Raw genomic sequence first — 8,695 nt, 5'->3', positions numbered from 1 at the left:
CAGTACCTCCAGGTATATCTAGCCTCCGCTTTCACTACCACCTTGAGTTAGCAAGGACTGGTTTAAGTTACTCTGACCGCTGTAAACTGCACGCTTAGATGCTGCTTTTCTCCAAGGGCCTCACTCCAGTAGAAGCTCAAGATACCCACTCCTCAGGGTCTCTCGCTTCCAACTACCTTTCGGGGTCCTCACTAACTAGACAACTGCTCCTCGGGGGTCTTTCTCTTCTACATTTCATGATATCGGACCATTGGGTAGTCACTCCTCGAGGGCCTACCAGCCATATATCCTGCACCACGGACCTTTGGTCCCAATTTTCCACCATCAGGAAGACGCCGTCGTTCCTGTGAGTACCTCTATGATCCAGTGTTCCAGCTCCACCCATCAGCTGCAACGTTACCCGCACTGCGGGCTTCCGCCATCGTGAAACATCTGGGTGAGACTTCACATCTGAGCCTGTTGAATGTACTGGCACTTCTGGGATCAGTGCCTTACCTTCCTGCTTTACCATCTATCTACAAGTAGTACAATAAAGCCTCTATCCATACAGTGTCTGCTATCTGAGTTCAGCCTATCGCAGTGGTTCCCCACGGGACCCCTCCCCACGGGCAGAGTCATCTCCATTGCCACAAACACAACAGATTTGTAACTCCATGGACTTGGCTCAGCACGCAGCCCTGCAGGCTATCCCTCACCTAGCCCAGCAGATCACGGAACAACAAAAGTCTTTGGAGGGCCTAGCTACTGTCTTAAATCAGTTACATGTTCAACTGAACTCTTCAGCTCCTCCTGTGAAGGAATTGCTGTCACCAGTGGTAACCCTTAAGACCACTGTACCTTTATCCACACCTACCCGCTTTATGGGTGAAGCCAAGATGTGCAGAGGGTTTGTTAATCAATGCAGCATGCATTTTTCATTACAGCTTACCCTCTTTCCCACTGAAGCTTCAAAGACCACCTACATCCATGGACCCATATCGCTACCGATTTCATAGTGGACCTGCCATCATCCAACGGCAGTAACACCATATGGGTTACGGTCGACCGTTTCACTAAAATGGCACACTTTGTAGCATTACCAGGATTACCCTCTGCTATTGAGTTAGCAAAACTCTTCATTAAACACATCTTCCATCTTCATGGGATGCCTAAACACATCCTATCCGACAGGGGAGTGCAATTTATGGCAAAGTTCTGGAGAGCATTATGTCAAAAATTTGACATCACCTTGGACTTAACCTCTGCCTACCATCCTCAGTCTAATGATCAGACTGAGAGGATGAATAGGATGCTGAAACAATTTCTGCAATCTTATGTTAACTCTAGACAGAATGACTGGGTTGAATTACTGCCTTTGGTAGAATTTGCCATCAATTCACCTCCTGCTTCTTCAATGGGGTTTTCCCCTTTCCAGCTTGTCTACGGGAGACAACCACTACCTCCACTGCCAATTCCATTGACAGTAGCCTCTCCTGCTGCCCAGGCTACCGCAGCAGAATTATCCCAACTTTGGAGACAGACGAAGGAGCTTCTCCTCAAAGCAGGACAAAAGGCAAAGGGAACCTATGATGCTCATCATCAAAAGGCACCCCAGTTTAAGCCTGGAGACAAGGTTTGGTTAAGCACCAAGTACCTTCGACTGAAGCTTCCTTCTGCAAGATTTGCACCTCGCTTTGTGGGACCTTTCGCCATCCTTAGGCGATTGGGAAATCTAACATACAATCTAAAACTGCCTCCATCAATGAAGATACACAATGCATTTCATGTATCTCTACTAAAGCCAGTGATTGTTACGGTTCTGGTCGTGAGTGCTGCGACCAGACCCTTACCTCCATGTTCCTGGACCTGTTCCCGCTTTGGGTGGCCTAGACTGCGGCCTGTTTGGCGGCATCCCCGCCGGGGCCGTGCTGCCGGGAAGCCTCCCATGGACGCCCTGCTTCTAGGCGCGCACGCACGCCACTTGGGCGCTTTTCTAGGCCGTTTCCCGCCAGTGGTAACTCCGCACAGTTCCTGACGTCAGACGCCGCGGCCTTGATAAGCCAATCGCGGACACTCAGTATTTGCCTTGCAACAGATTTACCTTCTGGATCCCTGTTGCTCTGTGCCCCGGAGTGAGCTGCCTTGGTGCTCGCTCCGTTCCTGCTTGCCTGCTACAGTACCTGCTTGGTTCCTGCTTGCCTGCTACAGTTTCTGCCTGGTTCCAGTATCCGAGTCTTGCTACAGTTCCTGCCTGGTTCCAGTACCCGAGTCCTGCTACAGTTCCTGCCTGGTTCCAGTACCCGAGCCCTGCTACAGTTCCTTCCTGGTTCCAGTATCCGAGTCTTGCTACAGTTCTTGTCAACTGTTCTAGTCTGGTTCCAGTACCTGAGCCCTGCTACAGTTCCTGTTGACTGTTCTAGTCTGGTTCCAGTTCCCAGTCCTGATCATCACTCACCTAAGTCCCAGTGGCCAGGCCCCTATGGGCTCCTTCCGGGGGGGCTTCGGCTTCCAAGAGTGAAGCCACCTAAGTCCCAGCGACTGGGTTCCTACGTGCTTCTCCCGGGGGAGGACCAGCTTCCAGGGTGAAGAGCACCTCTACGTTCTGCCTGTACATCTGCCTCCCGGCCTGCAGCGTATCAGAGACATTGACCACCTTTCCCAGTCTCTTGCAGGTTGGCCGAAGGGTCCACTAAATTGAGACTCCAAACCAGATTGCAAGGCCATGGACTCGGCGGATGCGCCTGTCCCTTTGGACCTGCCAGGCTTGGCCCAGCAGCTGCAGTATCAACAACAGTACCTCGAGGTCCTTATTGGTTCTGTAGGGGAATTATCGACACGATTGGATGCAAGGGCCCCGTCTGCCTCAGAACCAGCACCCGAGGGTCAAGACTCCTCGGTGACTCGGCTGCCGGCACCCTCTCGTTACACTGGTGATTTAGGGACCTGCTTCGGCTTTCTGAACCAATGTTTTATATGGTTCTCCCTCTTGCCTCGGCAGTTCCCCTCGGATGCGGTGAAAGTGGCTTATATCCTTTCCCTGCTTGACGGGAAAGCCTTGATATGGGCCTCTCCCCTTTGGGAACACAATGATCCCTCGCTAACGGACTTACAACAGTTCGTCTTGAACTTCTGACAGGGTGAAAGGGGCTGGAATCATGAGTAATCTAAATATTTCTTTAGAGAAAGGATAATAGATGCATGGACAATCTCCCAGTGAAGGTGCTAGAGACAATCTCCATGCTATTTCAGTCTCTATGAACTGCTTTTAATAATCTGCGTGCTTTTTTAAATGATCCTGTGAATAATCCAGTCTCTCAAGTAGTCCCGAAGTGGGCCACATTTTGAAAGAGTCAACTTGCCTGCCTTGGGGGAAAGAATCTTTTTGGAACAACCACCTCTTCACTTAGTGCTGCATATGTGAATTAAATCCTCTTGAGGAGACTTTGAATATACTACCAATCAGATTGGGAGTACATATAAATTCTTCTCAAGAGAAGTTTATTTTCAAGTATGATATACTGAGCTGTTACAATATTCTATCATAAGGTCAGAGTTATCTGGAAGATCACTGAACTGAGAATAAAGGATTTGGCATGCCTGTTCTGATTATGATTAATGGTAGAGTGCCAAAGATTTCTTTGTTATTCTCAAATTCTGTATTTCTGTGTAATTTTCAAAAAGTATACATTTGATACTTTTTTTAACTGTTCTTCCTGTACCAACAATGTGTTATATCTCTTTGCTTCATCTATTAATTACAGTCGTTTAGCCCTCAGTCTGAAAATTTAAATTCTGATCCTGAGCCACTTTACAAAATTCACTATACTAGAAAACTTCACTTACGCTAACAAACTATTTCATATTTCCAAGAAAGAACACAACCTCGGTGTAATATTTGATTCTCTACTATCCATGAAGCCTCACATTGCATACACCAGAAAGAGCTCTTATGCTAAACTAAAACTACGTCATCATCTTAAATAGTTTCTCAACCCAACTGACTTCAGAACTGTCCTCCAATCTGTCATTTTCTCCTCCCTGGACTATTGCAAATCACTTTACACTGGTTTACACAATTCGAGCCCTTCGATCATCTAAAATTTCCCTGCCCATATTTTAACGCCAGTCTTTTTTCTCCACACTGGCTCCCAGTCCATTGGTGAATTCAATATAAGCTAACCTGCATTATCCATAATTTAATTCATAATGTCACATCTCCATGGGCAAATACTGCCCTGAAGTTATTCACCCCACAGAAGAACTTTCATTCCTCCAATCAACAGCTTCTCAAAATTCTCCCTCATCATACCCAGCTTGACTCTACTAGAGAATGAGCCTTTTCAGTAGCAGGCCAAATTTTGTGGAATTCACTACCCACACATCTCCACAGCATCGATTAACTGAAGGAATTCAGGAAAGCCCTTAAAATATTTTTCTTAAATATGCCTTTAAGGATTTGATACCTTCTAACTTGAGCACCTGATAACACTGGCCTCATTCTCTCAGATGTCTGGCCTCCAGCCGCTCAGGTAAGACCTGTCCAAATGTGAATTATGTTTTTGTTCTATTTTGTCCACAACTTCTTTTATGGATGATTTAATGTTATCCGCTCCCAACTTTGGAGGGTGCAGGGTATAAGTCATTTTAAATACATAAATGTAATTAATTAATTTATTACTGTGACTTTCTCATTTCAATAAAGGAGATATCAAAGAAGAAAGAGTAACATCTTGACAGCTATGTATGCAAATTTATTTTTTTATTTAATCATATGTTTAGTTTGCACAATCATAAAATTTTGTTCAAAGTAGATCACAAAAAAAAATTCCTAATAATAAATAACTTAAAACAATCATAATAAAAGCCGGGGGACATTGAAAGCTGGGGGGGGGGGGGGCATGGTTTAAGTCATAGGTCCGGGGGGAGTGAGTTCCAGTGATTGGGACCTGCTGTAGATAGGGCCCGCTTCCTTAGAGCTGTTTTCGCCGGAGGGGCAAACAGAGTGCCTTTGTATGCACTTCTGATGGGTCTGGAAGAAGTGTGTTGTTTCAATTGAATGCTTAAATTGAGAGGAGAGAGGTTGTGCGTCGCTTTATGTATAATTGTGAGAACTTTAAAGAGGATCCTGTATTTGATGGGTAGCCAATGTAGGGAACGGAGGATGGGGGTGATATGTTCTCTTCTATTGGAGCTGGTGAGGATTCTGGCGGCGGCGTTTTGTACCATCTGTAGAGGTTTAATGGTGTTGGCGGGGAGTCCGAGCAGGAGGGAGTTGCAATAATCGATCTTAGATAGAATGATGGATTGTAGCACCAGTCGGAAGTCATTGAAGTGAAAGAGTGGCTTGAGTTTTTTGAGGACTTGCAGTTTGTAAAAGCACTCCTTTGTGGTGTTGTTTATGAATTTTTTTAGGTTTAGCTGATTGTCCAGCCAGGTTCCTAAGTCCCTAACGAACGGTGATAGGTTAGGTTTTAGTGATGTAGGTTGGGAAGAGCTTGGTGGGTTGAAGAGGGCGAGATTGTGGTCTTGAGAGATGATGAGCATCTCCGTTTTGTTGGAGTTGAGGACTAGGTTAAGGCAGGAGAGTAGGCACTTCATTGACTGAAGGCAGTCATTCCAGTGGGTCATGGTTTTTTGAAGGGATTCTGTGATCGGGATGAGTATTTGAACGTCATCAGCATAGAGGTAGTGGTTAACTTTAAATTTGTGGGTGATTGACTGAGGATGGGAGGGTCAGAGAGGATGGGTTGAGATTCTTTATTGTTTATCCTAACTTTAAAGAACCTGTTGCATAAGAAAGACTTGAACCAGCTGAGTGCAGATCCTTTAATGCCTATGTTGGTTAGACGTTCTAAGAGAGTAGAGTGTTTGACCGTGTCGAAAGCTGCGGACAGGTCTAAAAAAACCAGAAGGTAAGATTGTTTTATTTCTAGGTTTAGGAGGATGGTGTCCGTGAGTGATAAAAGTGTTATGACTGGGCTCCGGTCAGGAGTCGTGAACACCACCCAGAAGGATGGCTCCAGGTTGAGAGAGACAGGAATGGCTAGAACAGAGTCTGGGTCCAGGCTGGGTCAGGGCAGGCGGCAAGTAGCAGTGTCTGGGTCCAGGCTGGGTCAGGGCAGGCGGCAGATAGCAATGTCTAGGTTCAGGCTGGGTCAGGGCAGGCGGCAAGTAGCAGTGTCTGGGTCCAGGCTGGGTCAGGGAAGGCGGCAGATAGCAGTGTCTAGGTTCAGGCTGGGTCAGGGCACAGTCAGCAGGGCAAGGCAGGTCAGAAGGCCCGTAGGCCACACACACACAGAGGGCCCGTAGGCCACACACCGTAAGCGGGGCAAGGCAGGGCAGAAGGCCCGTAGGCCACACACACACAGAAGGCCCGTAGACCACACACCGTAAGCGGGGCAAGGCAGGTCAGAAGGCCCGTAGGCCACACACACACAGAAGGCCCATAGACCACACACCGTAAGTAGGGCAAGGCAGGTCAGAAGGCCCGTAGGCCAGGTATGGAAAGCAAGGAAGAAGGCCCGAAGGCCGCGCAAGGCAAGGCAAGGAAAGGCCCGAAGGCCGAGCAAGGCAAGGAAGGCTAGAGCAGGGAGCCCAGGTGAGCTCGATGCCGAAGCCCCGAGGGAACTGTCAGGCAGGGTTATAAGGGCAAACCCAGAACATAGAGTGGACAGAGGAGATGGACTGGGCCTGTCAGGAGAGCAGCACTAGAGGGACCCCTGGTGGTGAGGCGGTTGCACTGCAGCCAAAACTGTAACAAAAAGGAGTTGTTCGGTGTTTAGAGATTTTCAGAATCCATACTGAGTCGGGGCGAGAATGTTATTTTCTTCAATGTAATCCGAGAGTTGTTTGTTAACTACTTTCTCCATCAGTTTGGCAATCAGAGGTAAGTTGGCTATGGGGCAGAAGTTGGCTGAGTCCATTGGTGACAAATTTGGGTTTTTTTAGTAGAGGTTTGAGAATTGCAAGTTTTAACTGGTTTGGAACAATGCCTTGTTTTAAAGAGATATTTTTGATTTCTGCAATTGGTTTAGAAATGGTATTCGGGATGGAGATGAGAAGGTTCATCGGTAGTGGGTCTGACGGGTGGGAGGAAAGTTTGAGTTTCCTGAGAATATTTTCTATCTCAAGAAAAGAAGTGGGCTCGAAAGATTCCAGGCTTGTGGCTTGTTGTGGCAGGAGAGAGTGAATAGGCGGGGGGTTGAGAGTAGTAAGGGGGTCGGTCAGGTCGGAGATTTTTTTCTTGAAATAATTGGCCAGTTCACTGGCTTTATTGAGAGCTTCTTTGTCTGGAATAATGGGAGGGGAAGGTTTGATGAGTGTTGATACATAGGAGAAAAGTGCCTTCAAATCAAGGATGCAGTTGTGGATTTTTTTTTGAGTAAAAATCTTTTTTTTGTTCTGAGGATGGCATTCCTGTAGGTGTTGAGGAGGGATTTGTAGATGGCTTGCATCGTCGTGGAAGGGTTTTTCCTCCAGCTTTGTTCTTTACATCTTAGTTCTTGTTTAATGGACTTCAATTCAGGAGTGAAACATGGTTTCCTGTTGTCAGGGGCAGGTTGTAGCACTTTAGAGGTGGTTGGGCAGATTTGGTCAGCGATATTGTTGGTGATATTGATCCAAGAAGTGGTAGCAGCGCTTATATTTATTTATTTATTTATTTATTTGAAGCTTTTATATACCGAGGTTTAGCGCATGCCTTCACCCCGGTTTACATTGAAACGAAACAATGATACATAGAACAAGTAGTGAAACAAAAGTATATGCATATAACAGGTCATGGAGCAGGTTGTAACAGGAAATAACTAAAATAGTTTAAGCCAAATAACGAAAATGAATATAGAAACGAAAAACGAGGAAGGTATATACAAACTCATGCTCTAAATACAAGAAAGTATGAGTGGGAAATGAAGGAAAGAAGGGGGGGGGAATGGGTGGGAGGTAGGGGTCGGGGGGATAGAGGGGGAGGCAGTGGGAGGAGGAAGGGGTAAATATCTGCGGAAAAGAGAAGAGGGGAGAAGGAGGTGGAGGCTTAAGGCATCACAATTGTAATTTGCTTAAGTCATCATTGAAAGTCTGGCTGAAGATCCAGGTTTTCAGTTCTTTTTTGAATGATTTATTATCGATGATATTGGTTAGGTAGTATGGTAGGGCATTCCAGAGTTTTGGCCCAGCTATGGAGAGAGCTCTATTTCTGGTGTTCGTAAGCTTTGCCATGGGATATGTGGGTATTTCGAGAAGTCGTTTGTCAGAAGTTCTGGTGTTCCGTTGAGGTTTGTGGGGGTGGAACATTTTACTGACTGCGGAGTTATCTGTATTGTGTACTGCGTCGTGGATGATCGTCAGGGTTTTGTATTCTATTCTCTGAATGATTGGTAGCCAGTGTAGACTTTTTAATACTGGGGTGATGTGATCCGATTTTTTATTTCCGGTCAGTACTCTAGCAGCGGCATTTTGCAGTAACTGTAGTGGTTTTATGGTGGATTTGGGGAGACCTAGTAACATTGAGTTGCAATAGTCTAGGCTGCTGAAGATCAGGGATTGTAGTACTGTTCGGAATTCCTGATGGTGGAGGAGCGGTTTTAGGTGTTTTAGTACATGAAGTTTATAGAAACCTTCCTTGGTTTTGGTTGCTATGTTTGTTTTTAGGTTAAGATCTTTGTCGATCCATACGCCGAGGTCCTTTGTTAAGCTTTTTAGAGGTATGGAGATGTTG

This window comes from Rhinatrema bivittatum, chromosome 1 (assembly GCF_901001135.1).
Source record: "Rhinatrema bivittatum chromosome 1, aRhiBiv1.1, whole genome shotgun sequence".
Classification (NCBI taxonomy): domain Eukaryota; kingdom Metazoa; phylum Chordata; class Amphibia; order Gymnophiona; family Rhinatrematidae; genus Rhinatrema; species Rhinatrema bivittatum.
This window is presented reverse-complemented; position numbering follows the sequence as displayed.